A 6,327-nucleotide genomic window follows, 5' to 3' on the forward strand; every position below is an offset into this window, starting at 1 on the left:
CTCGCCACCTCCCCTGCAGACGGCGCCCGCAGTGCTCTTCCCACGGTGCCAACAGCGCTGGTCTGAGCCCACAACACACCACAAGTGCCAGTGGCTTAACAGCTGCCCGGCCATAAAAGCAATTTGTTTCCTGCAAGGAAAAAAAATATCCAGTGCCACATGGGACCGGGGTTAGCGTCTGAGACACGTTACCCGCAGACCCGAATGAGACACCAACTCCCCCCACTGTCCGGCAATCAGGTCCCGTTACCCAGGCGGGGGGTCCTTTACTGGTCATGTTTTTGGGAAACCTGATTTCCAAAGAAGCCGGGCCTAGATTTTCAGCAGCAACCTGCAGTTTTGGCTGCCTGGGGCCTGACTCTGGCTGTAGGAGCTCGCTCCGCCAGTGTCCAGCCTGCTTGCAGTGTTGCACCTCCGGCATTAAACGCTGCTGGGTGCTTCTGAATTCTTGGGCTCCGGTGCCTAAATCAGACTGTCCGGATACCGTAGCCTTGTCCCATTTGACCTTGCAGGGAGGGCATCCGGCCAAGCTTGCGAGCTCTCCAGCACTTCTACAGCCAGCCTGAGCACCCGCAGGAAAAACTGGCAGCTAAAGCATGAAAGAAAAACAGCAATATCTTCTGCCATATGAGAAATCAGGGAGAAAGGGGCAGACCAACATCTCCAACTGCCCTAGGAATAGCCTGCTTTTAATCAGCGGCTCAGTGAGAAAATCCCTCTTCAAGGCAAACGGGTCGCCCTGCAATAATTCCCACGGTCCGGTGGGGAAGGGGACAAACTGGCCTGGAGTTCAAAGTGCCTGCTGAAAGTGGCTGTGGCATGACAGGTGTCCCCTTCTCCATGACCAAGGGGAGGTGGAGCGATCCCAGCTCTGCCAGCACAAGCTACAGAGGACTTGTCTCAAGCAACTCTTGCAAATCAGTGGGTCTTTGGCACACATCTGGCTCCAGAAACACCAAGCCAAACCCACAGCTGCATTGGGGCAGCCTACGCATCAAATGAGACAGCATCTCCGCTTTGCTTCTTTGCAGGGGACCGGTTGGGTGACCCAAAGACCGCACCTTTCCAGGGGCTTGGGGGCAGGGTTTATTTTCGAGGTAAGAGAGGAAAAGCACGACTCGCACCCCAGAACCGCGGCAGCCCCGCTGCTGAAATTACGGAAGTGAACGGACGCCCTTTTCTGGAACGTTACTAAGGCAACGTGCCAGATCATTGTTCCCTTCAAGGTAAGGTGGAAAACTCGGAGGGAGGGGTGAAAAAAGGGAAACTTAAAATGTCAACCACATATTAAGGCGCAACCCTGTTAGACTTCAAACCTACGAGCGTGTCTGCTGACAGCCGCTTGCTTCACGCAGGCCAAAAGCACAGGCCACAGATCAGCACTCGCCCAGCACGAGCGAAAACCCAAGACGAAGCATGAAATCCCATTAAAATAGCGTATATTCGGGTGTCAGCCGCCGCGGAGGAAATGAGGAATTCAGAAAGCGGAGCCTGGACGGGAGCCAGTTCTCCAGCAGCATCGCTAACACGTGCACCCGGAGTAGCCGCGTTCAGCTGCGGATTGGGACAAGCAGGTCTTTAAAGAGAGGGGAAAAAGAAAAAAAAAAATGGAAATCAAAGCTTTTTAGTTCAGCCTTTAATGGAGCCGAGTCTGAGAGATCAATGTAAATCTCTCCCCTGGTAAGCCACGCTGGGCGTTCGGCCACTCAAGGAAAGTCAATAATTCACTAATTAAATTTAACATGCAGGGAAACCTCCACAAGAGACCAGCAAACTCAGGCTGCTTAATGAAGCAAAGCTTCCAGCTGAGACGGAGCAAAGTTTCACTCAGCGGCTACCGAATTCCTTCGAAGCGCCTCTTACCAGGACAGCTGCTCCCGAAGGCGGGGGCGGGGGGAATCTCGCAGAGCTGGCCAAGGAAGGCTGCAGCTGCTCCTCGAGGTTTGCTTAGAAGCCATCCATCCCCTGCAGAACGAGCCCCATTCATCAGCACCTCCCGGACCGTGACAGCTGCCCTAAACGACGCCTTCTCCAATCATCTGAGCACAGTTATGCTTGGGCAGCTTGATCGATAGGCTCACGCACGCGGGAGTCCTCGGTGAGCCCGTTCGAGCGGGCTCAGCAAGGCCCCTGGCAGCTGCCAGCACCAGGGATGCGGGTTGGGGACAGCGAGGTGCACAGGCAGCGAGTGCGATGCTCTGTCCACTGCACTCAGACAGAGGGAAGTTCAGAAACACCCCCCCCAGGCCTCTCACCTGTCCAGGATGCGCACCGCCTCCCTTCGACGCCGCCCCATGCAGGACCAGCGCATCCGGATCTCACTGCACCCTCACGGGCAAGCGTCCCATCGCTGGACCCAAGCACGGCATCAGGGCTCCTGTCTAGGATGCAGGCCAGAGATCCCCCCGCAGCCGCCTCACGCCTGCCCCGCACCGCCCTGGTGCACACGCGTGAGCCAGCGCACGGGAAGTACGGTGTCTCGAGACAGGCGGTGCCTCGTGGGGGGAAGAAGCCAGCACAGGCGCTGACCCGGGGCTCTTGAAGGAGACCCCCCCAACGCAGCCAGGCCCGCGGAGGAGCTGGGCTCGCGCATGCATGAGCAGCGAGCAGACAGGGAGCGGCGGGGGGGACGCAGGCTGTGCTTGAGAGCGGGCTCGCGAGCCGCCCACCAAGATTTCCAAGCCGCTGCTCGATAAAGCATCCTTAAGCCACAAAAGGAGCTTTATTCTCTTCCAGCTGGTCTGCGCTCGAGCCAAGGGATGCGCTGAAAGCAGCTCTCCGCAGCGGGCCCCTCGTCGCACAATGCGCCCGGGCTTTGAAGGACTTGGCCGACGTCAATGAAACCTGCCGTGCCCCTGTAAAGCCGGAGAGGGTATCGTTTCCAGAGAGAGCAAGGCAGAGGTGCGGGGGGGGACAGCTGCATGAACCCACGGATGCCAAGTCCCTGCTGTCGGGGCCCTGCCCGCTCCCAAGGTTTGGGAGGCCGACAAGGTCGGGAACCGCATGTGGCTTTTGAAATCACGTGGGATAATTGAGGGTTGTTCAGAGAGGAAATGCCTCCTGCGCCAGCTCCCTCCCTGCGGGCACATGTCTGCAACGTGCCAGGAAAGGGGCAGGCTCGTGCCTGCGGCCCAGCCGGCCTCACTGAACTGCACACGTGGCTCGGGTCAGGTCCTGGCTCTTAGCCTGCGTCTACACCAGGGCAGGCCAGCCTTGTTTTGGCCGGGCAGGTAAGCCCCTCACCCTGCCCCATCTGCTGCTCTGCTTTCTGCTCCTTGCGTCTCCATCGCATGCACTGGAGCTGGGAACGGACTTGTGCGCGCACACGCACACAGAGCCATTGAGATCTCTGCTTGTAGCAGCAACTAGAAACCCACCCCAAAACAGCAGCATCGCCTCCTTCCCAAGCCTGGCGCATGCAAGCCAGGCTCAGAGATGCTCTTCGGGTCCCCGGGGATGAGAGATGCAGGGTGCCCGAGCAGAACCAGCCTGCCCCTCTGGTGTTTCCTCACCTCTCTTTCCAGCTCTGCCCTTCCCAGGAAGCCGCGGGTCCTGGGGCACTCAAACCAACCCCTCAAACTTGCTAAGCATGGGAGCGCTGATGAGGGGTGCATGCAGTACCGGGACAGAGGGATGAGGGAAGGTGCAGGACCTTTGGTGGATGCTGAAGGAGGCACCAAGGGGGACTCATTCACATCCCGTTTCCCTCCCTCAGCCACAACCCCGAGCCTCCTGGGCCTGGAAAACTTCTGGCTGCCTCCCATAAAGAGCAATGCACGTCCAACCCCTGGGGTCGGAGGCGGCGGCGCGGCTGCTAGAAGCTAATCCAGGCTGGAGAGCGGCGATGTGAAACCCTCTGGAGAAGAGCAGGTTTCAAGCCAACCTTCGAGTCAGGCGGGGAGAGGAGAGAGCATCTGCGAACCGCCACCGAGGCAGGGCCAGGGAAAGAAAACGCAAAGCTCATTCACACCAAAAAGGACTAATCAGAGCATTTAACTTCGTCTCCTGTGTAATGCAAGCAACAGAAAAACCCCAGAGGGAGCCTCCTACACCCAGGCAGGGGCCAGAGCCATTCATGCCCACCCCAAGACCACCCAATTACTCTCCTAAAGCGAGAACATTGCGAGCAGAGCCGACCAAACACGTTTTCCCCGCCAGCTCCTTAGTGATAATGAAACCTCCAAAGGGCAGGTGCCGGAGCTGACGGCATCCATTTATCCGTTTGATAAACGGCAGGAGAGGAAATTGCACCTCCGAACGAAGAGGAGCTGCCGCCATCTGTGGATTTCCTAATCAAGCGCGACACGACGCGCAGGCCGGCTCCGGCAGAGGCGGCTCGCTGATAAGATTTCAGAAGTTGCTGACCCAACGCCGCAGCTCTGCAGAGGATCCCGAGGTGGCAGAGAGCGGCGCAGGGGTGTCCCGACCTCCTTGTGCGCCGTGGCTTGTCCGAGGATGACAAAGCGGCGCTAACAGATAACGTGCGTTAAATTGCTGCTGTGGGTACGAGGAGAGGCAGGTCCGTAGATATCTACGGGGACCCAGTCCTTGATTTCCAGGCACGGCGGTTCTCCCCGCAACTTGCAGAAGAGATTCGGGTCGAACGCTACAGCTGAGTGACGTGGGTCACGGGCACGTGGGCCCCAGCGGAGCAGAGGGAAATCTGGAGCTAATGAAAGGGGAGGCTGGCACTCCACGGTGGACTGACCACCTATGGCTGGGGGGGAAGGAGCTGAAGGAGGCCGTTTGCTTGGCAGAGGGCGAGATGCAACTAGATGCAAGACGCCGGCTGGCAGAGCAGTGCGGAGCACTGGGGCGTTGAGCTGCGATGCAGCAGGCAGAGGCATCGGGCAGGTTCGGAGAGCAGTGGAGTCTGCTCCATGCTGGACGGGCAGGAGGAGGATGGAAAGGAGGACTTTCCAGGCTCCTGATCCCATGTTGCCTGCACTGTCCTTTCCCCCATACATGGGAGCACTGACTTCAATGCTCCCTCCTGGCTGAGCCGGAGGACGGGACACGCCAGCACCAGAGCTCGCCTAGGCCAGGCCTCTGCTTTTGGCTGCATTAAACCGTGCCTGGCAGATGGTCTCTCCTCCCCTGGTCTGGAGAAGCTCAGGCGGGAGGGTTTCCACCACCTGCCACCGAACACATCTAGTACCTGATGCCCTCGTATCAGACCTCAGCTGCCCTGGTCCTATCCTCCGGCAGCCCTCAAACACAGCTGACTGCCTCCCGCTTTGCTTTTACATGGTTGAAGACTTCACATATCTCCTCTGGCTTCTCTTCTCCAGACTAAAACAAGCCCACGTCTTTCAATCTTTCCCCGCAGATGGTGCTTTCTAGGCCTCGGACCACCCTCCTTGCTCTGTGCTGGTCCCAACAGCTGATATCCCTCTTTCCGAGGCCTTGCTGGTGCCGAACGGAGGGGAAAAATGATTTCACTCGTCATCCATATCACCGCCAGGTTGTGCATGCCAGCATGACACATGCTCCCCTCCCAGCTTCAACAGCAGCACGATCCCGATGGTGACTCACTTTCTGTCTGTGATCCTCTATCGCACCCCGATGCTCAGCCAGTCACTCTCCCGCCCGCGTTTGGGCTCGTGATTATTCTTACCTAAGTGCCGTACTTTGCACTTGTCTTCCTTGAAGTGCAACCCAGTTATTTCAGGCCCTTCCTCCAATAAGTCAAGATCCTTTTGAATTCTGATCTTTTCCACCTAGCACGACACATCCCGTAACCTCAGGGAGAGAGCGAGAGAGAGCGAGATTTGCTTCTACTGAATTTCTAGAACGACCTTTTGCGTGACGGCCAAGAGGAAATGGAGAAGAACAAAAACAACCTCTTGAACAAATCCGCCAGGCAGAAGATGGAAACACAAGATTGAGTGACTTCTCTCTGGAAACCTCCCAGATCAAAAACAAAGTTGACTGATGCAGAAGCCAAGGTAATACCATAGCTAGGAGATGGAGCTGTTTTCCATTCGCTCCTTCCTCCACTGGAAGAAAGCAACTCAGGGAGATTCGGATATGGAAATGAAAAAACTGAGAATCAAATGACAAGACCATGGCCCAACAAACCTCTTGCTATAAAGCTAGCAAGAGGTTCAATCTATGCAAAGAAAGCAAATGCACATGATAAGGATCACAGAGCTCGCATAGACTGGGTTATAAACATATAAGTTATATATTGGGTTATATAGCATTGGGTTATAACACTATAGGTTATACATTGGGTTATATAGCATTGGGTTATAACACTATAGGTTATACCTTGGCTTACGTAGCATTCGGTTTTAACAATATAGATTATATATTGGGTTATAC

At 56.3% G+C, this 6,327-nt stretch overlaps 1 protein-coding gene across 7 annotated transcripts in view; it reads right to left on the reverse strand.

Annotated features, from left to right (window-relative positions):
• The window catches only part of KIAA0513 (KIAA0513 ortholog), a 44,156-nt gene that overhangs the window by 23,619 nt on the left and 14,210 nt on the right, over window positions 1–6,327 (reverse strand). The window contains exon 1 of one of the 7 annotated variants that reach the window (XM_019535993.1): window positions 3,513–3,664. The exons of the other annotated variants lie outside the window; for them this stretch is intronic. The gene's annotated coding sequence lies outside the window, so the exon portion shown is untranslated. Of the gene's footprint in view, window positions 1–3,512; window positions 3,665–6,327 lie in introns of those variants that run through there. 7 annotated transcript variants of the gene reach the window in all.

Source organism: Crocodylus porosus, unplaced genomic scaffold (genome assembly GCF_001723895.1).
Source record: "Crocodylus porosus isolate Cpor-Errol unplaced genomic scaffold, CroPor_comp1, whole genome shotgun sequence".
Lineage (NCBI taxonomy): Eukaryota > Metazoa > Chordata > Crocodylia > Crocodylidae > Crocodylus > Crocodylus porosus.